Source organism: Pan troglodytes, chromosome 6 (assembly GCF_028858775.2).
Source record: "Pan troglodytes isolate AG18354 chromosome 6, NHGRI_mPanTro3-v2.0_pri, whole genome shotgun sequence".
NCBI lineage: Eukaryota > Metazoa > Chordata > Mammalia > Primates > Hominidae > Pan > Pan troglodytes.
The window spans coordinates 117,482,811-117,506,306 of NC_072404.2; the positions used below are offsets into that span (position 1 = coordinate 117,482,811).

Consider the following 23,496-nt stretch of genomic DNA (forward strand, 5'->3'; position numbering starts at 1 on the left):
AGAGCCACAAATTCAGTTTCTGGCGAGATTCAGTTTCTGATTCAGTGAGGGCTCCTTCTTTCTGTGTCCTCACATGGCTAAGGTTTGGGGGGTGGAGCTAGCACTCTGGGGTCTTTTTTAGAAAGGCTCAATTCCTAATTCCCTCCCAAAGATCCACCTCATAACACCATCACCTTGAGCGTTAGGATTTTGACACATGAATTTGGAGGGTGGCACAAGCACAACTGGATCATAGTAGCAAATGTTAAGAAAGTGAGGAGGGTGAGGAACCTCATCCCACAAGAAATGCTACAAGAAACTCTGAGTTTCATTAAATCAGTGACTAATAAGAATATCTAACGATCTAATAATTGGTCTTATTCCTTCACCAGATTCTAGGGAAGACATCTAGGATATCGCACCATTTTCCTGTTTCCTAATTTCTAAGGCATATTTTCATTTTTTTTACTTAAATCTACAAATTATTCAAATCTAAACATTTTTATTAAAAGTAACATAGGTCTACTTTAGAAATTTTAAAAAAATACGAAGATGTATAGGAAATGAAATATTTAAAAAGCATGACTATCTCGTCGAATTACTAGAGCTGTCTCCTAATTGATTTTCTTACTTGTCATTGTTGCCTTCTCCTCCAGCTTAGGATCCACTGCACAGTGATGCTGACCACTCTAAAATGCAGAAATGATGACGGTACTCCTTCACTTAAAATATTGACGTGACCCAACTCCTTATTCCCACTGTGTTCAAGGAATCCAGATTTGCAGTAGTTTAGAAGGCCGTGCATGTTCCTACCCCTGCTCAACTCTCCCACTTCATTTGTTTTGACTCATTCTGGGCCCTCTGAGGCTTTATGCCACCCATTTCTCCAAGGAAACATTTTCTTTAATTGCAAGACTCATGAGCATTCTGTGTCCTATACCTAAAGTACATAGAGGCAGGCACCACCCTTTTCACTAAACAAATCACACACCCTTCCATGACCAAATGAGACATAGCTTCAGCCAATATGAGTTTGATGTTTGTCTTATATTCCTTTGAAAGACTCTGTTGGTTTTCTCCACTTCATTGCTTTATATTATAATTATTTGTAAGTACCTTCTACATGCCAGTCATTGCTCTAGAGGGAAAAGAAGTAAGCAAAACACACAAAACAGCCACTCAGTAGCATTCTACATTCTAATAAGGAGAAGCAGACAATAAATAATACAATTTATAGATATCACATGAACAGATGTTAAAAAGTCCAATAAAGACTGGTTAGGGGAAAATGATTTCTAGGGAATTCTCATTTATATCAAGTGATCAAAGAGAAACCCAATGAGATAGGACATCAGAACAGAGATTGGAAAAAGTAAAGGAGCAAACCATGTGAATTTCTAGAAGGAATATATTCCAGGCTGAGGGAAAACAGAGTGAAAAGACTGCGAGGTTTCCACAATCCCTGTGTTTTCAAAGGTCAACAAGAATGCCAGTGTTGGAGTTGAGAGAAAAAGGAGAACATTTGAAAATGAGGCTTTCCATCTGGGATTCTCAAATGCTATTTTAAATCCAATATTTCTTTGATATAAGGGGGTAACCTGGACATTCTAGGATATTTAGCAACATCCGTGGACTCCATTCACTGGATGGTAGCAACATCCACAGCCCCCCAACTCCCTACCCCCATTTCCACCCAGTAATGATCATCAAAAATTATCACATTTTCCCTGGGGGAGCAAAATCAGCCAGCAATTGAAAACTGCTGTTCTAGAGGTAGCAAAAACAAGATTGTGCAAAGTGTTATGCGCCATATTCAAATATTTGCCTTTACCTTGAGTAAAACGTATGCCAGTGTAAGGCACTCAGCACAGAATTAACATTAACTTCAGTTATGAAAATCATTCCTGCTTTTGTGTTGAGAATAGGCTACAGGATAACAAGACAGAAATAGCACAGTAATCCAAGCAGGAGATAAAAGTTGTTCGGATCTGTACGACAGAAGTGGAAGTGATGAGAAGTGGTCACATTCTGGAAAGTCACCAGATTTCCCAGCATATTGTAATGGGTGTGAGAAAAAGATAGCAATCAAGGATAATTCCAATGTTTGGGGAACATTAGACTTGCTATGAACTGAGATACAGAAGACTAAAATTGGAATGGGCTCTGAGAGAAAGAAAAAAGGAAAAAACAGTCATTAAGACTAAAAAGGTGTTGACATGGATGTGTTTAAAAGGGAACACTTCCACATTGCTGGTGGGAATGTAAACTAGGACAGTTACTATGGAAAACAGGGCAGAAATTCCTTAAAGAACTAAAAGTAGAAATACCGTTTGATCCAGCAATCCCACCACTGGTTATCCACCCAGAGGAAAGTAAGTCATTATACGAAAAAGATAATTGCACACGCATGTTTAGAGCAGCACAACTTGAAATTGCAAAAATATGGAACCAGCCCAAATGTCCATCAATCAACAAGTGGATAAAGAAACTATGGTGTATATATACTACTACTCAGCCATAAAAACGAATGAATTAATAGCATTTGCAGCAACCTGGATGGAATTGGAGACCATTATTCTAAGTGAAGTAACACAGGAATGGAAAACCAAACATCGTATGTTCTTACTCATAAGTGGAAGCTAAGTTATGAGGATACAAAGGCATAAGAATGATACAATGTACTTTGGGGATTTAGGGGGAAGTGTGGGAGGGGAGTGAGGGATAAAAGGCTATAAATTGGGTTCAGTGTATACTGCTCAGGTGAGGGTTGCACCAAAATCTCACAAATCACCCCTAAAGAACATACTCACGCAACCATATACCACTTGTTATTCAAAAACCTATGGAAATAAAAAATTTAAAAATTAAAATTAAAAAGGTGTGCTACAGAGAAGGAGGAAAACCAAATGAGTGTTGTATCCAGGGAGGCAAATGATGAAAGAGTAATAGGGAGTAGAGAATAAATAACTCCACCAAATCCTTCTGACAAATAAGAGGAAAACTGGGAATGGCATTGGACTTAACAATATGAAGGTTACTTTTGTCAATGCTAAGAGGATTTTTGATGGAGCGATGGGTGCAAAAGCCAAAATGGAGTGCATTAAAACTGACTTTCCCCTAGTGTTCTATTATTGGAATGCTAAGGATGTGGGAGTTATTCATATCCTACTGCTCAAGATCATCGCTGAGGTCTGGGAAGGGGAGGGGAGTGGAGGGGAGGGAAGGAGAGGAGAGTGGAGGGGAGGGGAGGGGAGAGGAGAGGAGAGGAGAGGAGAGGGGAGGGGAGGGGAGGGGAGGGGAGGAGAGATGAGAGGAGAGGAGAGGGGAGGAGAGGGGAGATGAGAGGAGAGGAGGGGGAGGGGAGGGGAGAGGAGGGGAGGGGAGGGGAGAGGAGGGGAGGGGAGGGGAGAGGAGAGGAGAGGAGAGGAGAGGAGCTATATTTGACAAATTACCTAACTACACCCTAAGCAAATGTTTTGAATCCTTGAAGGCAGAGATGTTCATTGGCATTTTTTCCTTTGTAACTATACAATAATGCTTGGAAGAGAGTAGGTGCTCCGTAAATAAGTATAGCCTTTGAAGATATCCCATAATTCCTATTTTATAAAAATATATGCCGTAGAAATAGTCACAGAAATGTTTATAGTTGTACGTTGAATTCTCAGTGTTTTACAATTTTAGTATTTTGGCAACAAGGCCAGCCACAAATTATATCAAGATCATTTAATTGGTGTCATATCATCTTAAATAAGAGCACAAAAAATAGAGAAATTATTTTCTAATCAGTTGTAACTTGGTAAACTATTTCAAAATTATTATTCAGAAAGATGAGAAAAAGACCAGGAAACCCAAGGAAACACAAGTGAGAATACATAGAGACTAACGGGAAAGAATAAACATGTAAAAGATGAAAAAAATGAACTAAAGGATGGAAAACAAATGAGTTATTTAGAAGAAAGTTATGGCAAAATCAGAATAACTGAAGCCGTGAATAAATTTAAGACAAGTAGAGTGACAGCAGGAATACTTCCAATATATCTAATAATCAGGAACACATTGAAAATGAAGGAACAGTTGCCTTGGGAAAAAAAAAAAAAAGCTTACCTTTGAAGATTTGGCCATCTTAGAATCATATGTCTGGATTACTGAAGTGGAGGAACTAGCATGCTAGAAGTATACTGCAGGATAATTCATATCCCCTTATATTTAGTCATGATATATACTTGAATCTGAACCTGAGTATAAGATTTTTTTAAACAACTTAAGACTAAAATAATGAAGTAATGCTGTTATGCATATAAAACTGAAATATTATAGCAATTGCATTTAGTTTGTTGGTTTCTCAGGGAACTATAGACAAGTACAGAAAAACGCTTTGATTCTTAATTTGTAATATGTGCTGATTATTATTTTATTCAATTTTACTAATATGCTGTAATTAAACCAAAAGCAAACCTAAGTATACTATTTATGATTCCACCTTTTTGGAAGAGGGCTTAGTCATGTGGACTTAGGATAAGTCATGGAAAAGAAATGGAATTGTGCCACACAGTTGTATCATCAAATGCAATTTTCAAAGTACACAGCAAATCACATACCTGAATTTTGTTCTCAAATACTGGGCAGAACAGCACTATCAAACACAAGAGTCACAGAAACAACTCCACACAGTCCACAGATGTAAATAGGAATAAGAGTCACATTAAAATCTCATGCCCTATTCAGGCCTTTGGCTATGAAGTTAACCCCCAAATCACCTACTATTTGTATCTCAATATGGCCATACTATTCTTACTTTCTATTCTATATGCACTAACACTTATAAAAATAATTTTTAATTAAAAATAGCTGTCCTTGTGAAAGGCATCTATTTCTGTTTTAAAAAATCAACTTCTAGTGCTGATGACTGAAGTAAGAAAATAGTTAAATCTGAGAAAATGATGATGTTTAGGTGGAAAACATCCTAGGGTTAAAACAATACAATGAAATATTATATTCTACAGTGGTTTCAATTAATAATCTAAATGAACTCATTTTTTCTGACCTATACAGAGACAAACAAGAAAGTTTATAAAACATCAGTACTTTTGGGGAAAACTTTATGCTACATGAATTCTTGTTTGTTTGTTTGTTTTGAGATGGAGTCTCGCTCTGTTGCCCAAGCTGGAGTCCAGTAGCGTGATCTCAGCTCACTGCAACCTCTACCTCCCAGGTTCCAGCAGTTCTCCTGCCTCAGCCTCCTGAGTAGCTGGGATTACAGGTGCACACCACCACCCCCAGCTGATTTTTTTTTTTTTTTTTTTTTGTATTTTTAGTAGAGACAGGATTTCACCATGTTGGCCAGACTGGTCTCAAACTTCTAACCTCAAGTGATCTGCCCACCACATGAATTCTTAAAGGTGTGTCTTAAGAAACTGTCAGAGTTCTACTGTACCAACAATTTCCAAGGAGTATTAATCATTGAGGTTAAAGAATGTGCCTAAATATTCAATTGAGCTTATTTAGAAATGCCTGTTTTCAGAACAATGATCTCCACATGCTATAAGGACTGTGTGGAATTGTTTCTGAGAATCCCGTGTTTGATTAGTGCTCTTCTGCCCAATATGTGAGAACACAATTCAGGTATGTGATTTGCTGACTACTTGGAAAATTACATTTTGATGATGCAACTCTGCAGGCAATCCCATTTCTTTTCTAGAGTGCTTCCATAATAAATATGTTCTGGTGTTTCACTAACTCTCATAGGTGTCATTTCTATCACTACATTTGTGTTTCTAAGATTGAGCAATTGAAGTAGTGTTTACACTACTTCTTCTACATGGTTTCCTATCTAATATGAATGATAACTGAAGTAGCTATGTCTACAATAGATCACTGACATTTTTTCTCCCAAAGGATTATCTCTTTGAGTTTTTCAAAATGATGTTTCCCGAATCCACACCTGATACTGCCTGGGTAACAACTTAATTCACAGTACACCAAGAGAATGTCTCCCTTTTTGTATCTCCAACTGTATTTGCTTCACTTTAAAGTAGTATCGTGTTTTGTATTATTATTATTTTAATTTAATGAAAGAATAAGAAATCATTAAAGTTTGAATAAATTAAAATATTCAGGTGCCATACACTTATATTGCTCCTGGATAAGAAAAATAATGTTTAAAGTTTTTTATGCCAATGCAAAGAAAGAAAAGGAAAGTTACATTTTAGGAGAATCTATTCTGACTGTGGTTGTTAACCCTCTCAATAAAGCTACAAGGTAGCATTTGTTTCTCCATTTCACCAAAAGTCACAAGGCTAAGTACCTAGTATATGGAAAATTTCAAACTCAAAGTGGAATTTGAAATAATGTTCCTATGGTTCCAAAGGCTGTCACTTTTTTAGTATGCTGTATTCTTTTCTATACAACTATTTCACTTTCATTATAAGAAAATTCAGCCTGAAGTACATACGTTAACTTATCCATTTAAACACATTATCACATAATTTTTTGTATCTGAAAAAAAATGTAGTCCATATAATACTGAGAATGAAGATTTAAAGAATGCCTTTCTGAATCCAATAACCAGAATATTGAATATTCACTAAAAATCCCAGTAAGCCTGTTTTATAGGTGAAAACTCTTGCAGCATGTTGGCATGCTTTACTTTCAGAACTATTCTTCACAAGGAATGCTTGAATGGCACAAATAATACTAATATTAGTACACAGGTATTAATACTATTAATAATGTTAATATATCATTTATTAAGTTTTACATTAATAATATTAGTACTGATGCACTAATGTTAATAATATAACAAGTAGTTAAGTACAAACAATCTCAAATGATCTTGAACTCTTGCTACAGAGGTAACATGATAAATTCTGGCCTTTACCATGTTGTCATGGGGAACTTACTGGCTTTCAAAATGAAGCAACTCTGAGTTTTTAATTATCTCATTTACAAAGGAAGATTTACAATGAAGTTATGATCATATATTTGTGGACACTTTCTAAAACTAAGATATATTAAATTCAATGAAGATTACTGTCACTTTCTATGCCAATCTCTATCTCTACCACTACCCGACAAAAATACAAACAATTATACTATAATATCGAGGCTACAGGCATGTTGGATAATTGGGTTAAGGTACAACTGTATTGGTGATATATTTTGTTTGGGTGAGTGAATCAGGCTAGGGGCAGAATATAGATTTCTGATACATAGGACAAACATCTTTTTTCTATTCTATCTCACTTTTCAAACATGTTTGGTAAATTTTATCAAAATTATACTAGTAGGTCAAGTAGGAAATAGCAGTCAGACAATATATACTTATCTTTTTAAATAGTTCCCCCATGTTAGAGCTTCCCATTCTCTACATTTTATGGAAAGTTTTTGTTATTCCCAACGGTGATGAGGTGAGCAGTGTTTGTATTTTGAAATATGAGGTTAGAGTAGGCAAAGAGATTAGGTCAGTGGTAGTTTTACTGAAGGCAGAAAAAAATCTAAAATATTATAAATATGTATTCAGCTGAGACCTCATCAGAATGATATATTGTTAGTTGTAAAGATATGATACTTTATAAAAAAGATATTGATCATCTTGTGAAACAAATGAACTTAAATTGCCATCTAGTTTATTGCTGGGGAGATAATTTCTTTGACATTAGTTTAACTTTCATGCTCCATTTATACTTATAAAAGCTTTTAAGAGACCAAAACAGATTCTCATTGTCTACCTAAACGCAGTGATATTGGCAACAATTATTCTCTTCTAAAATGAACAGTCAAAAAGATATGCAATTAATATGGATTTTAACAAAGATATTGGCAAATGTATTTTTTAAAAACAAAAATCTCGTTACCTTAACGATTGTATTGAGCAATTCACTTTCCAAGATGTCATATATTTGAGATTACCTATTCTTAGCACAGTTCTTCCAGTCTACCTCAGAAATAAAATAAAAACTTTTTATCTTATTTTCTAAAATCTGCATTATTCTTGTGACAGTTATCTGCTCAAGATTACATCATTTTTTCTGCATAAAAGCCAGTTTCCAGTAAGTATATGGAACTTAGTATTAAAGCTAGTCATTTCACATTACATTTGAATTATGCTTAATTTCTAAAGTATTTCAACATATTATCTCTCTTGATATTATAAATACATCAAGGGTTAGATCAGATTGTTATCACTCTACAATGGCAGAATCACGACTCCAAGTTTTTATTGTCTGGTCATGTTTACCATTTTCACAATTGCAAATAATGCCTAAAATACTAGTAGATTTGCACATACATTACAGAAACAACTATGATAAAGAATGGGACGAATTGGAATAATTCTAATGCTGTAAGTTTTAAATAATAAAATTAGTGATTTTATTATAAAAACGAAGGAGTCCTTCTTACATATAGAGTATTGTTATGAACACAGACTGATACACAATTAAAATATGCAATTTTATAACTAAATAGGTACATCATCAAGGCAACTGTAGTGTTCCCTTTGAGTGAAGAGAAGAAGAAGGAAAAACGCATTTGAAACATTGCCTGTAGGTGTCTTTGTTACTTAAAAGTTTCAAGAGCCTTCCTAATAGCATGCTTCCAAGATACTCAAAGAATTTCTTAATTAAAATTGTATTGATGTATTGTATCTGCAGAGACAATTAAATACAACACTAGTTTTCTCTTGCAAAAACACATTTGTCTTGCCAAGAAAGTAATTGAGAAATAGAGTTGAGTGACTCAACCTTGATAGAGAAACTTTTGCCAGAAAAGTTTCTTCTGTTAAGAAAAGTCTGAGGATTAGCCACTGCTATATAGTTTGATCTAATTTCTTTTTGTCTTAATTGAATGTGAAAAATAATGGCATAATAAAACAAATGCATATTTCTCCCCATTAGTTCACGACATACAAAAAAAGTTAAGCCAAGTCAGATTTTGAAGTCAACTGAGAGCCGATGCCTTATTCACTTGGTAGCATTCATCTGTTTCATCATGATGCTCTCTTTCTCTGTTTTTCTGTTTCATCATGATGCTCTCTTTCTCTGTTTTTCTGTTTCATCATGATGCTCTCTTTCTCTGTTTTTCTGTTTCATCATGTTGCTCTCTTTCTCTGTTTTGAACAGTCACTGAACTATTAAGTTGGACTTTTTCATTTTAAAATACAAGTTACTCTCGCATGCCTGCATCCCAATGATAATTATTGCTCTGAAAGAGCAGTTCCAATGAAAAGATTTGCTGTTCATTCATTATCGCTGAGTTACTATGATAACATCCCAGTTACTGGAGCTTACAGTTGCAAGGTTACAATAGAAAACAGTGGAAAGGAAATTCTAGGGAACCCATCAGCCCAGACTTACACAAAAAAAGTATTTATTGCTACGCAATATATAATATCCTTTAAATCCTTAAACCCAAACAAAGATTTAGAAAAAAAAAATGATTTTGTTAGAGAGCACAGCACATTGACTCAAATTTTCAAAAGCCTTACTATCTCAGCACCAAATAACATCAGATGAAGTTAAAGAAGGCTATCTAAGAGCAAATATGATCCAAAGGCTTCATTCTGATGTCTTAGTGAGAAAAAAAGCAGGAACTCAACCTCTACCCAGGCCGTAAGCACTTCAGAATACTGACAGTGGTTGAGGTATTTGAGGATAGAGGTCCAAGAAAGAACCATCCAGTCGTGGGCAAGATGACCTCCAGTAAGTGAGCAAATTCCCACCTCCAAGAGTTTACAGGTTCAGCACTTGTGCCATGTCCCAGTGGAAACGTGAAAAATATAAAGTTGTGAAACATTCTTACAGTGCAGTGACTTTCAGAATGACAATTAGGACCTCAAAAATCTGCTTATCTGTAATGCAATGATAGAGCACTTGCAAAAACTGTCTAAATTACCTTTTTTTGAAATTCCAGAAGTTAACCCAAAACTTCCATCACTCTGCAGGGAACTTCTTCAAGGAAAATAGCTGAACCTCAGTAAAAAACAGAAAGGCTTGTACCATTTTATTTTATTTTATTTTATTTTTATTTATTTATTTTTTTGAGACGGAGTTTCACTCTTGCTGCCCAGGCTGGAGTGCAATGGCACAGTCTCTGGTTCACTGCAACCTCTGCCTCCTGGGTTCAAACAATTCTCCTGCCTCAGCCTCCCAAGCAGCTGGGATTACAGGCATGTGCCACCACACCCAGCTAATTTTGTATTTTTGGTAGAGACGGGGTTTCTCTATGTTGGTCAGGGTGGTCTCGAACTCCCAACCTCAGGTGATCCGCCCGCTTCGGTCTCCCAAAGTGCTGGGATTACAGGCATGAGCCACCGCCCCCCGCTGGCTTGTACCATTTTAACCTGCCCTATTCTCATCTCATTTTCGTCGGTTCCACAATAACCTTGAACACCAGCAGCTTCACCGCCATGGTAGTGAAACCAAGCCGCCCAGTAGCTATTAGAAACAGTTAACTGGATTTGGATCTCCTCAGAATGCTTGTCCCCACATATGTAATCTGTCTGGCAGCTCCTTGGGAAATCTCCATTAGCAAGGCTTTTCTTTATTTCACCTAATCCAGTGTTCAACAGGAAAAGTCTTGTCTCCAGAACATTTGTTGAAACTAATTGGTTAACATGGCAACTGCCTGAGGCCAAGATAACAATTGAGGCAAACAAGAGGTTGGGCAAAAAGGAAGATGAGAATGAGATGTTCCTAGTGGGCTTGGAAAAGCTTCAATGTATTACTGGGGATCTAGAAGGCCCCATGCATGTGCAAAGCTGTGCATGTGCCCAGGAAAACCCAGAAATGTCCTAATCTCTAAGCAGAAAGTAAACGCTGTGGCACAGCTTTAAACTGCTTGAATGCTAAAGACATGCCTTAATACATACAGAGCTCCTCTGCAAAGCATAGGATACATTGTTTGAAGGAAAAATCAATTTAAGAAAATCTCTGTCCTATCATTAGCTGACCAGTAAACTAACCAAGCCATGACTTCAGTGCTGTTCATGACGGAAAATAGAGACTTTGCAGAATTCATACAGCAAAGCTGCTACATGAAGAGGAACAAAAATATCAGATGACAAAAACAACATCCCTGGGGAAGGTAGAGAATCTGATTTCCACAATTATTATATTATAGAATGTCCAGTTTTCAACAAGGTTATAAGACACAAAGGGAAAAAATGTAGTCAGTAAAAACTGTCGCTAAGGAAGCCTAGATATTGTATTTACTAAACAAACACTTTAACTCAGTTATTGTAAAAATGTTGAAAGAACTAAAAGAATCCTTGTCTAAATAACTAAAGTATGAATTGTGTCTTAGCGAATAGAGACTATCATTAAAGAGACAGAAATTATATTTTAAAAATAGCTACACAGAAATACTGGAGTTGAAAATTAAAATAACTAAAATGAAAAATTCATTGGAAGAAGTCACATCAGATTTGCACTGGCAAAAGAAATGATTTGTGAAGTTAAAGGTAGTTCATTGAAATTGCCCAGTCTGAAGAAGAGAAAAAGAACGAAGGAAAATGAACACAATTTCAGAGATCTGTGAGATAACACCAGGTATATCAACATATGCATAACAGGAGCCCCAGAAAAGAAGGGAAAGAGAAAGAGGCAGAAATAATATTTTAAGAAATAATGACTGAAAACTTCCCAAATTTGATTAAAATGCTTGTAAGTTAAAATGATAATTGCAAGTATTCACTTCATTGATATTTGTCCTACTGCATTTCTAAAATCTTCTAAAACACAAAGTAGACATTCCTCAGCTTTAGTATGCCTACTTGCCATTTTTAGTGCAATGGAAAAAAAAAAAGAATATACAGCAGTAAAACATTTTCATTCACTGTTAAATCAATCCTATTTAATCTTAATTCATTTTTTTAATTGAATATATCTTAGTGTATAATTGTCAATTTATTAACAAAAAATCTATCAAAAGTATTTTAATGTATATGTTATTAATTTTATTGAAAACGACTTACTTTAAATATATTTTTATTTGATAGATTTTCACACATATAAAATTTTAATTTTCTGCCTTACAGCCCTTTAAAAACATGGAATGGGATTGCCTATTTTAGAGGGATAGTCTAAGTGACATATTAATTCATTAATTTGGCCTCCCCAAGACTTCAAAACTATATCAATTCTGAATTGGGTTACTTCACAATGGGAATAATTGCTCATTCCACAGTCATTTATTGCATATATACTATGTATTCTGTACTAGGTACTGGGATTGTAATAAAACATCCAGTATCTATAAAGCACTTTCTATGTGCTAAACACTGTAATAAGCAATATATATTGACATATTTAAACTTTCCAAGCCCCCTAAGAAGTAAACACTATTATTATCTCCATTCCACGGATGGTAATAATGAGTCATAGAAAGAGTAAGTAACTTGCTCAAAATCATACAGCACTTAAGAGTTAAGTCAGGATATTAATCTGGGCAGTCTGGCTCAGAGTCCAAGACCTTCCTTATTCCACTAGACACTAGGAGAAGACTGGCATCAATGAGTTAGTTGCAATTAAGTCCAGTTAATTCATCTGTGGAGGTAAGTACTTCGCACTAGAAGAGCACACGGGTGGGACCTCCTAACTTACCTTCTAACATGAAGTTAGGTTTCTCTACAAATTGGTATCTAGACTAATATATTTGATGACTATTAATATTAATATTAAAGGATAAAGTATCCTTGGCACTTGCAAGTAAACAAATAACTATATTAGAATTAATTACACTATTACCTACTTAATTTCATTATTCACTAAATGGCTCTAAGGCTGAAAGTGTTTCTGATCCTTTATCTTGATAAAGGACACTTTAAGAGGCTGCGGAGGTATCACTTTTGAAACTTAAATACATGCCTTTTAAAAGGAAGCTTTCTTACTACTATACATCAAAAGCCATTATTACTTGTTCTAAGTACTCATAACAACATGTTCACAACTATTAAAATTTAGTAATGTGCATCCACATACTCTCTAAATTCATGGAGCATCTGCACACACTTTAAGAAACAATTCTGCATTACTCACTCAATTTTCTTGACATCCTTCTGAGGCAGGACAAACCTTGGGCCCAAAGAATTGAGGTAGGAGTCCAAGCAAGTTGCCAGCCACATAAAGGCAAACCTTGGCTCGGAAGTCAGGACTACCAGCCCCCAGGTTATGGTTCATGCTCTTTCCTCTGCTCTCCAGAACCTCCTATCTCCAAGTGTAGTTAGCAGCCCAGATGCAGCAGCATCCTCTAGAGACTTGTTAAAAATGCAGAAGCTCAGGCTCCACCCCAGGCCTATGCAGACTGAATCTGCATTTTAACAAGGTCCAGGTAATTCACGTGCACATTAAGTTTGAAAAGGCCTGGTCTAGATCAGCGGTTCTCTAACTTAGCAGCACATTAGAACCATCTGTAGAGACTTTAAAAATACCAGTGCCTGGGCTTCACCTCCCAGAGAATCTGATTTAAGTGTCTGGGGTTTGCCCTGAGTCTAGGTATTTTTAAAAACTCCTCAGCTTATACAAAGCTGGCAGGGCCAGGCACAGTGGCTCTTGCCTATAATCCCAGCATTTCGTGAGGCCAAAGTGGGCAGATTGCTTGAGTCCAGGAGTTTGAGACTAGCCTGGGCTAAAACCTCATCCCTACAAAAAAAAAAAAAAAAAAAAAGTAGTTGGGCATGGTGGTGGCACATACCTGTAGTCCCGGCTACTCAGGAGGCTGAGTCCTCGCTTGAACCCAGGAGGTCACGGTCTGGTCAACAAAGCAAGACCCTGTATCAAAACAAACAAACAAACAAACAAAAAAATGCTAGCAGCTTACCAGCTAGGGAGGCCTGTACAGCCAAGTTTTCCAAATGGGGCTACATTAGTTGTTCCAGAACTTTAGCTGCATCAAAACCACCTGGATGGCTTGTTCAGCTACAGAGGGTCTGGCCATGCCCCTAGAGTTTCCAGCTGACGGTCTGGAAAGAGGCCCGATGATTTGCATTTCTAACAATCTCCAGGCGATGCTGATGCTGTGGGTCCAGGGACCACATTTTGAGAATCTATGCTAAATGAACCGGACAAGATCAAAGCTCAAACTTATTCCAAGAACTTTTCAAGGCCCACCTGCAAGTTGTAGTGGAAGTAAGCATCTAAGGGTGCAAAAAAGTTTCACTGTAGACTAAGGCCTTTTACCTGAGCTCTCAAATGTTCACATTTCTCTTATCAACCTAAATAACAAACAGAGAGCGGCTCTCCACAAGAAAAAGATATTCGTTTGGAAACAGAGCCTTGCAATAGAAATAGGCAAGCCAGAGTAAACTATATGCATATTCACGGAGGTAAAGGAAGACAAAAGAAAAAATGAGGAAGATTATATGATCATTTGGAAATGATTATCCTTGGCTACAAAGATCAATAACTAAGGTGATGCCAGGCCCAGGTTGGACAGGCAGTTGTTGGGCAAATATCCTTCAGAAGCATTGTTGTGTGCAAAGTTGCAATGGGCTTTGTGCAAGATTGTGTTTTTTGCAGTCTTCTGTGATAAGTTTTTGTTATCAGGCATACAAGCCCAAGAATCCTTTTTTGCATGGCCTTCCCTGGCTCTATTTGTCAGGGTTTTGGTTAGGGGAGGGGTATTTTTAACACTCTCAATGTAAAAAATGCCATAAGGTAGGTACCCCAATTGCTTGTTTCGTCTTCATAAAATAACTTTTCCACCCGAACAAAGTCTACACATAAATTGTAAAAATACCCTGGCATGCAGTCCCTGGAAAAGTTTGGAGTCATTCTCGGGGTTCCCACCCAGGTGGGCAAGCGTAGCCACCACAGATAAACACAAAGTAGGGGTGCCCCCTGGGGTTTGGTGGCAGGCAGTGGCCCTGGTTCTGATATTTGGCTGAAAACACAGCTCCTCTTTGTCACCCTCAGGAAGCCATCCCAAACCGCTCGAGGAGTCCTTGAAGCCAATGTTACCACTAGGACAGCAAGTTTGCCTGAAAGCTATTTTTGCCTTTGCAGCAGATTCATTAAGCCAGAACAAAGAGAAGACCAATGACTAAAAGATTTCTCTCCTTTTAAAAATCATGCTCTTTAACTCATAGCACATTTTCATTGTCCATCTGGGCAAAGCCGCTGTCTCATTTTGCTTTTTCCCTCGTCTGTGATGCTCACACTCATCCTCCCTATCCCATCAGCAACTTCTCTAGTATGTTTGATATGTGTCCTTAAACTTTCTATCTTGGCCGGGGGTGCAGTGGCTGTAATCTCAGCACTTTGGGAGATGGAGGTGGGTCTATCACTTGAGCCCAGGAGTTTGAGATCAGCCTGGGCAACATAGTAAGATTTCATCTTTACTAAAAATAAAAAACAAAAAAATTTAGCCAGGTATGGTGGCCTGTGCCTGTAATCCTAGCTACTCAGGAGGCTGAGGTGGGAGGATCACTTGGGCCTGGGAGGTCAAGACTGCAGTAAGCTGAGATGGCGCCACTGCACTCCAGGCTGGGCAACAGAGTGAGACCCTGTCACAAGAAAAAAAAAAAAGAAAAAACAACAATCTCTGTAGAAATAGGCAAGTTTGTTTGATATGCAAATGTGGCTTTAAATTACATAATAACATTATATCAGTAAGTCCATTTTTTTCTTATAGTTGCACTCAACATCATGATTTTAAGACCTAGGCATGTTGCTTTATATTTTACCTCATGAGAAGTCACCTTTACACATCTGTTTCTCACACTGAAATCAACATGCTTTTGAGTCAGTATTTAGGACTGAGTGAGGCTGTTGGCTGGAGTTAATCTGACACCAGATGCATTTATCCCTCTTTAGGACTGTAACGAATTCCTTTCCGCTCTGTTCGCCCATGCTCACTAGTTGGCATCACAGGTGTCATCTTTGAAAAAGAAAAACATCTCATCCCTTGGTTTCCTGACAACCACCCCCACCCCCTGCCTTGGCTCTTTTTCATGGAATTTGCACCAAACAGCACAGAGACAAACGTCTCTCTAACGTCTATGATTTATCCTTGCTTACACAAGATCACTCCAGCCTATAAAAAAGTATTTTTAAAAAATATGAAAAGTTACCCCAGTCTTGGATTACAGAGTTTCAGATAAAAATGAAAACATAGTAAAATTGCTTATCAGAGAGTTTCCTGTTCTTATTTGCCCTTACTCCTTTCACAGATGTGAGTCATAAATCCACAACCAAATCCTCCCTCCTTCGAGGTCAACTCCTACTAACACCCATGAGGAGGGAATTTGGCTCATATAATAACACTTAATTAAAATGTATAATGTCCACATGTACATGAGAGATAAAAAGAATGCTTCTTCGGGTATGTTTCCAGCCCAATCTTTCAAAATACGTGAAGTATTTCTTAATCTACTATACCCTATAAATGATAAATATAAGATACTAAGATTTAAAATACTTTCAATAACACTTTCCTAGGCCTCCAGATGAGCACTACATAAGTTTATAATAAAATGTTTAAAATAGCTACCATGTATTATGTGTTTATAATGTGCCAGGCACTGGAGTAATGTGTTTTCACATTTTAATCCTCATAAGCCAAAGACATAGATTTTTTATCTTCGTTTTAAAGTTGAAAGACCTAAGGCTCAGAGATAAATTTTTAAAAAATCTTTAATCCCTTTATACAAGATTAGCTCATTCTCACAAGCCAAAAATAAAACCCAAAACTCCCATATCTCCCCATATAAAAAAATACTCTTTAACTTCTTTCTCCCTCCAGAACCCCTCCTCCCTCTCCTTTCTATCTTCAGCCAACATCTGGAAGGTTCTGTCTACATTCACTCCTCCATGTTAACGTCTCCCTCTTCCCCTCCTTTCCTTACAACCTGGTTGCCTCTCACAGCAGTGAAACAGGAAGCTGTTTCCCCAGCCCATAACCAACTGTAACTTTGAATCACTGTGCACCCTTGGCCGCGGCCGCCTCCTCCTTCAATTTAACTCCCTGCCTTGATCTGCCATCTCTGGCATGCTCTACTTACATTCACTCCTCCTCTTCATGTGTTTCTGGGCTGCTTTGCCAACTCTTCTTCCTCTGCTGCCCTCATACATCCAGGCAGAGGAGCACAGCTTCTGCCTTGGCCTCCTGCCTTAGTTCTAACTGGTGTCCCCTGAGCATCTCAAGCCCCCAGACTGGAGCCTGTGTCCTGGGGTTAATTCCCTTCCCCACCTATGGAGGCTTAGCTCCTGCCCACCAGTGGGGTTATCACAAGTGCCTGCTTTTTCCTCACACTCTGCCTCTTACAGGGTTTCCGTAGGCTGGCCATTTGTGAGTTGTGTGACCCTGGACCTCAGTGTCCTCCCATAGAAAACAAGGAGCATGAACTAGATTTATCTCTAGTGTCCTTTCTAGGTGTTTCTTTCTTTCTTTATTTTTAAACAAGATCTCACTCTGTCACCCAGGCTGGAGTGCAATGGCACTAACATGGCTCACTGCAGCCTCAACCTCCTGGGCTCAAATGATTCTCCTGCCTCAGCCTCCCAAGTAGCTGGGACCACCACTCCCAGCTAATTTTTTTATTCTTTGTAGAGATGGGGTTGCAATGTTTCCCAGGCTAGTCTCGAACTCCTGGGCTCCTAAGAATTTTAACATTTGAGTTTTCTTCCAACAAAGAGGTGGAGGAAAATATAACTTTATATAAACATGTATAAACCCTGCTTCCCACTTTAATTAAGCCATAAATTCCTGTGGCAGCTAGGGATGTGAAGAGGCAAGTGAGAAGAGGAAATGTGCATAAGACTCTCAGCAGCTTGGAAGTAAACAGGGAGGACTGAAGTGACCCTGTTGCTCCGAAGGTGACTGTTCATTAGCCTTCTTCTGTCCTTAGACCCAGCTGGAGCATTGCATGCACTGGCTCCCAGGTAGCAGGGGATGTCAGCATCTCCAGCTCGTCCGATTGAAGGAGACCATGTGGCTTTCCCTGGACTTTCTGCTTGAACAGTGAATCCCTGTAGGACCTGGATCCATTGCCCTCTTCTCCTCCCACCCCACCCAAGCACTCTTCTTCATGAGTTTGCTTTCTCCTATCTTTTTTTCCTCCACTTTTCCTTCAAAAATTGTTGATTAAGCACCTGCTATGGGCCAGACATTTTTCTAGAGTAACACCTCAATGAGCAGACAGGTTCTTGTTCTCATAGATCTTCCATTTTAGAGAAAAAGCTGAACGATAAACAAATAATACAGCAGGTGGTGAGGGGTGCTATAAAGAAGGATGAGCAGGGTAAGTGGGTGAGAAAATGTGCTACTTTGTCCTCTAGAGGCCAGGGAAAGCCTCTCTGTTTAGGTGATATTTGACAGAGATTTGAAGACACTGAAGGAGTGAGCCATTTGGATCTCTAGGGAAAGAGCATTCTTCCCCAGACAGAGAACAGCAAGTGCAAAGGCCATGATAAAGAAGGGAGCTTGGCCAGAGTGAGGGACACAAACGGCAGCCTACGGTGCATGCACGTCTTAAGAGATGAGGTTCCTGGTGCCCTTTGACTGCCTCAGAGATCCCGTGCTCACAACACACAGCCCCAATCATCCTAAAATACATCTATGCTATAGAAACTTGTCCCAAAATATCCTTGCATAATGATTTACCTTCTGGTATCCCACCCATGAAAGCAGAAATTTCCTGCTTTCTCCTAATAATTACTAATAATTCTCCTAATAATTACTAATCTGTCTCCTCCCCCAAAATGTAAGGCCAAGAAGAGCAGGGACTTGGCCTATTCATTCACTGCTCTATATTCGGCTCCTATTTCAGTGCTAAAAACCAAGTGGGCCCTCAATAAATATTTTTGTGAATTTATTTATTTATTTATTTTATTTTTTGAGACGGAATCTCTCTCTTCCACCCAGGCTGGAGTGCAGTGGTGCGATCTTGGCTCGCTGCAACCTCCGTCTCCTGGGTTCAAGGGATTTCTGGCTAATTTTTGTATTTTTAGCAGAAACAGGGTTTCACCATGTTGGCCAGGCTGGTCTCGAACTCCTGACCTCAAATGATCCATCCACCCTGGCCTCCCAAAATGCGGGGATTACAGGCGGGAGCCACCGCACTTGGCCAGCCCTCAAAAAATATTTATTTTCTGGGTGAAATGGGAAATCTAGCTATGCTACATGGTAATGAGGCAGCTGACTTTCTTGGAAGCAGAAGACCTAATTCTAGATGTGGTGACATAAAAGCAATAAAGGAAGGACCTCTATAAATCACTCGTGGAGCTGAGCCTCAGCTCTCAAAGTGTTGGATTAGAACTAGGGATGGCAAAATCCTGTTACAGGCACAACAACTCACCCCCTCCCTTCCATGCCCACTAGACTCTCTAATGAAGCGTGGCTGTCTCTCTCTGGAAAAAAATATGGAATTCTTCCCACCCAGTGCTCCTAGCAGCCACAACCACAGGGTCAGAGGTGACCCTTACAATGAACCCAATTTGCCATCCCTCAATTAGATGTTTAAGATTCCTTTCCACTTTAATATCCTGTGGTGCAAATCTAAGCAAGCCTGCTTGTTTGGCCACATGGAGGTACATGTTCCTGCAAAATCAACCCCAAGAAATCCTATTGCTCACAGGTAAGCAGGTAACCCCTGCTTCCATAGCAGAGGCAGTCACTAGTAGTACTTGCTTCAATTGGGACAAATATTTTTCACCCGGAAACTAATTCAAGGCTACCTTTTTCAGACTCCTTCGAAGGCTGCTAGAATTGGTCCCTTGAGTAAGCTGAGTGTTGTGGTGCCCCTCAGTTCCCATGCCATAGAAGCTCGAACCTCATTCATTAATACACTAGCCCTAAGGCTTGAAACCAGTCTGGCCTGGCTTGGAGTCTTCAGATCACTCTCTAGCTTCTGGCCAATAAGAATGAGCTTCTAGGCCTGGCATGGCGGCTCACGCCTGTAATCCCAGCACTTTGGGAGGCCGAGGCAAGTGGATCACTTGCATCCAGGAGTTCAAGACCAGTCTAGGCAACATAGTGAAACCCCATCTCTCCAAAAAATACAAAAAATTAACCGGGCGTGGTGGCACGGGCCTGTAGTCTCAACTATTCAGGAGGCTGAAGTGGGAGGATCGCTTGTGTGGGGAGGTCAAGGCTGCAATAAGCTGTGATGACACCACTGTACTCCAGCCTGCATGACAGACTAAGGCTGGAGTGCAGTCTCCAAAAACAAAACAAAACAAAACAAAACAAAACAAAACACCTGAAGCCTGCACCACTCCTACTGGTAGGCTTGGTCTGATAGCAGCACTTCAAGCAGGTGATAACACTATGAGGTTTATTTTTAATTGCTAGGTGTGGTGGTTGTATTTCCTCAGAGTAAAAATGCACTTCCTTCCTCCCTTTGAAGTGAGATGTGGACCTGTGATTTGATCTGGCCAACAAAGTGTGACCGAAAATGACCTGGACACTTCCAATAGGAGCTTTAAAAGCCAGTGCACAATTTATCATCGTAGAAGCCCAGGTCAGGATGAACTCCCACCAGCCCGGATTGCTGATTAAGGATGCTCCATGTTAGAGCAAAAATATAAGTCGTTTTAAACCACAGAAATTTGGAGGTGGTTTCTTATTGCAACATAACTAGTCTCTACTGACTGATACTCCATGGTGTAAGATTACTCATGGGATTTTTCTAGCTCAGAGTTTCTCAGTTTTGGTAGGATTGACGTTTGGGGTTAGTTATTGCTTTCTTGTGGGGACCATCCTGTGCATTGCAGGATGCTAAGTGGCATCCCTAGCCTTTACCCACTAGACACCAGCAGCACCCCATCCCAAGTTGTGACCATCAAAAATCCCTCAACAGTATGATTCCACTTATTTGAGGTACCTAGAGTAGTCAAAATCATGGAGACAGAAAGTCAAATGATGGTTGTCAGGGGCTGGGAGAAGAGGGAAATGGCGAGTTAGTGTTTAATGGGTACAGAGTTACAGTTTTGCAAAATGAAAAGAGTTCTATGGATGGATGGTGGTGATGGTTGCACATCAGTGTGAAGGTGCTTAGTGCCACTGAACTATACACATGAAAATGGTTCAAATGGCTAATTTTATGTTATGTGCTTTGCCACAATTTTTGAAAATGGAAAAAAAAATGTCTCCAGACATTGCCAATGTCCCCTGGAAAGCAAAATCGCCCCTGGTTGAGAACTAGTGTTCTAGCAGTAGTGCAACACATTCAATTGTAAAATATGTGTAAAAACGTGGGCTTAGGGCTCAGCCCTGCTTTTTGCCATTGAGGGTTAGAATCTCATCTCTCCTAAAATATTTTTTATCCACTCAGATTTTAGGCCAGGATCAATAGGACAATTGAACGGTTTGATCTAGAAAAAGCCCCTGTCTATGGACCCAAAACTGGTGTGATATGAATACACTCTGTAAAAACTCTTACACTGTTTTAAGCTTTAAATCTGATAAACAGAGCACAGTAGAGACTCCACTTGGGATAATTTTTCCTGAAACCTACTTGTTTTTCATGCTGTTTCTGCAGTTAAGGTGCCTGGTCTTAAAATGTGTTGAAGCAAAAGAATGGGAAGAGCCAAGGGACACATCAGGGAGTTTCCAAATGACAGAACTGCAAACCTGCAGGGCAGTCCTCTGCTGAGGAAGAGGTAGCTTACACTCTGAATGCATCTTGAGGAGTATTCTCCATACCTGAGGAATAAATTAAGGCTAACAAGGGGGCCTAAATGGTGATTGGCTCTGCTCTTGACCAATTGAATTCCATGCTCGGACTGAGGCAGCAGAGGGCTTCCTACACCCACCTCCACCACCATCACCCTGCCTAAGTCATCTCAGAGAATCCTCTTTCTATCTCAGTATTGGGCCTACATTCTTATGCTTCAGCCCTTTTCCATAATGACCCCTCCAGATTGCCACACTCTAGAACCACTACAGAGGGTGGCGTTACTGCTGTATGGACACTTCATCTCAAAGTGAGGGGCCAGCTCACATGATTTGCAGGGTTCCTTTCTCTGGCCTTCTAAAACATTCTCAAGGTTGAGGCTGAAACTGCTCCCCCAAAGCCCCATAATAGGCATGAACAGATTATCCTCCTCTTCTTGGTTCTCATGGCTAGAATCCTTAACCAATCCTCTCCCCACAAAGTAGGGTTGATTTCACAAGCTGTTATTTCAGCTGCTCATTCTGCCATCTGCTCTTGATTTGCTTGGTGAACACCTCCAGCGTGCTTGGAGCTGCACTGTCATGCTTCGCCCCAATCAGCTTCTGGCCCCCCACACTCAAACACATCTGCATCGGCACACCCCTCCCACGCCCCAGTTCTGCCCACAGTGTATCCATCCATCTGCGCTCCAGGCCCCAGCCCCTTGGGAGCTTGCGCTATCAATTACTTGCACTTAGTTCAGAATCTTTAGCCACTCCATGTCCATGGTTATTTCATTTATTCAATGTAGTAACATGTTTAAACCTCTCCCGTCCTGGAAAAAAAAAAAAGTCCTACATTTAACCCTATCTCCCTCTTTAGCTTAAAGTCATCTGTAATCTTCCTTGCCATTTATTTACTCCATGTCCCAGGTTGAACAGTATCCACACACCCCCAAAAATTCATGTTCTCCCTAGGAATCTCAGAATGTGACTTTATTTGGAAATAGGGTTGTTGCAGATGTAATTAGTTAGGAGTGGACCCTTAATCCACTATGACTGGTGTCGGTGTCCTTAGAAGAAGAATAGAGGGAACGCAGAGGCACACACAGAGAGGAGGCCATGTGATGATGGGGGCGGAAACTGGGGTGATGCATCTACAAGCCAAAGAATGTCAGGGCTTGCAGGAAACCCCAGAAGCGAATGGAAAGGCATGGAGCAGATTCTTCCTAGCATCTTCAGAGAGAGCATGGTGCTGCCAACACCTCATTTTGAACTTCTAGCTTCCAAAACTGTGAGAGAAAAAATTTCTGTTGTTTTAACAAGACACCCAGTTTCTGGTATTTTGTGACAGCAGACCTAGAAACTGAATATACCCTTTAAACCACCACCATTTTCCTTTTGGTTCCGAGATTCTTTCGTGTATGACCTGCGAGAGCCAAATCCAGTCTTTATTTGGCCTCTCTGGAGCACGTGCAACTCATTTATTCCTTATTGATGCTTCTCCCCCACATCCTTCTCGGCTTCCTTCATTGCTTCCTAATCTCACAGCCAGCTACCGCATACTGGAGTCCCTGGGTTCATCACCACCTTTTCCCACTCTGTTCGTGCTCCACTGCAATCTCATCCAAATACCAGCTCTCCTCCCACCCCCATGCTGATGATTCCCCAAGCCCTCTGGCCTAAGCCTCTCTCCTGAGATCTACTTTGAGTTCCCCACTGCCACCTGGACATTTCCACCTAGAACTTGTACAAGCACTTCAAAAACTACATGGCTAAAATGGAAGTCATGGTCTAGAAGCCTCCTTCCCAAATAAACCTGCTTTTCCTCCTGTAACCTGCATGTCAATGAGAGGCTTCACGTTCACACAGGGGCATAAGCCAGACACCTGGCATCTTCTTGGGCTTCTCCTCTGCACCCTTGGCCGT

General features: G+C 39.5%; 1 protein-coding gene across 21 annotated transcripts in view; it reads right to left on the reverse strand.

The window, feature by feature from the left end:
* The window catches only part of LOC134810473 (putative hydro-lyase KRH_21160), a 158,096-nt gene that overhangs the window by 55,106 nt on the left and 79,494 nt on the right, over nt 1-23,496 (reverse strand). For 19 of the 21 annotated variants that reach the window (XR_010158642.1, XR_010158643.1, XR_010158641.1 and 16 more), the window contains one exon: nt 22,549-22,859. The gene's annotated coding sequence lies outside the window, so the exon portion shown is untranslated. Of the gene's footprint in view, nt 1-13,668; nt 13,746-22,548; nt 22,860-23,496 lie in introns of those variants that run through there. The other 2 variants (XM_063814952.1, XM_063814950.1) reach the window with 1 other exon arrangement.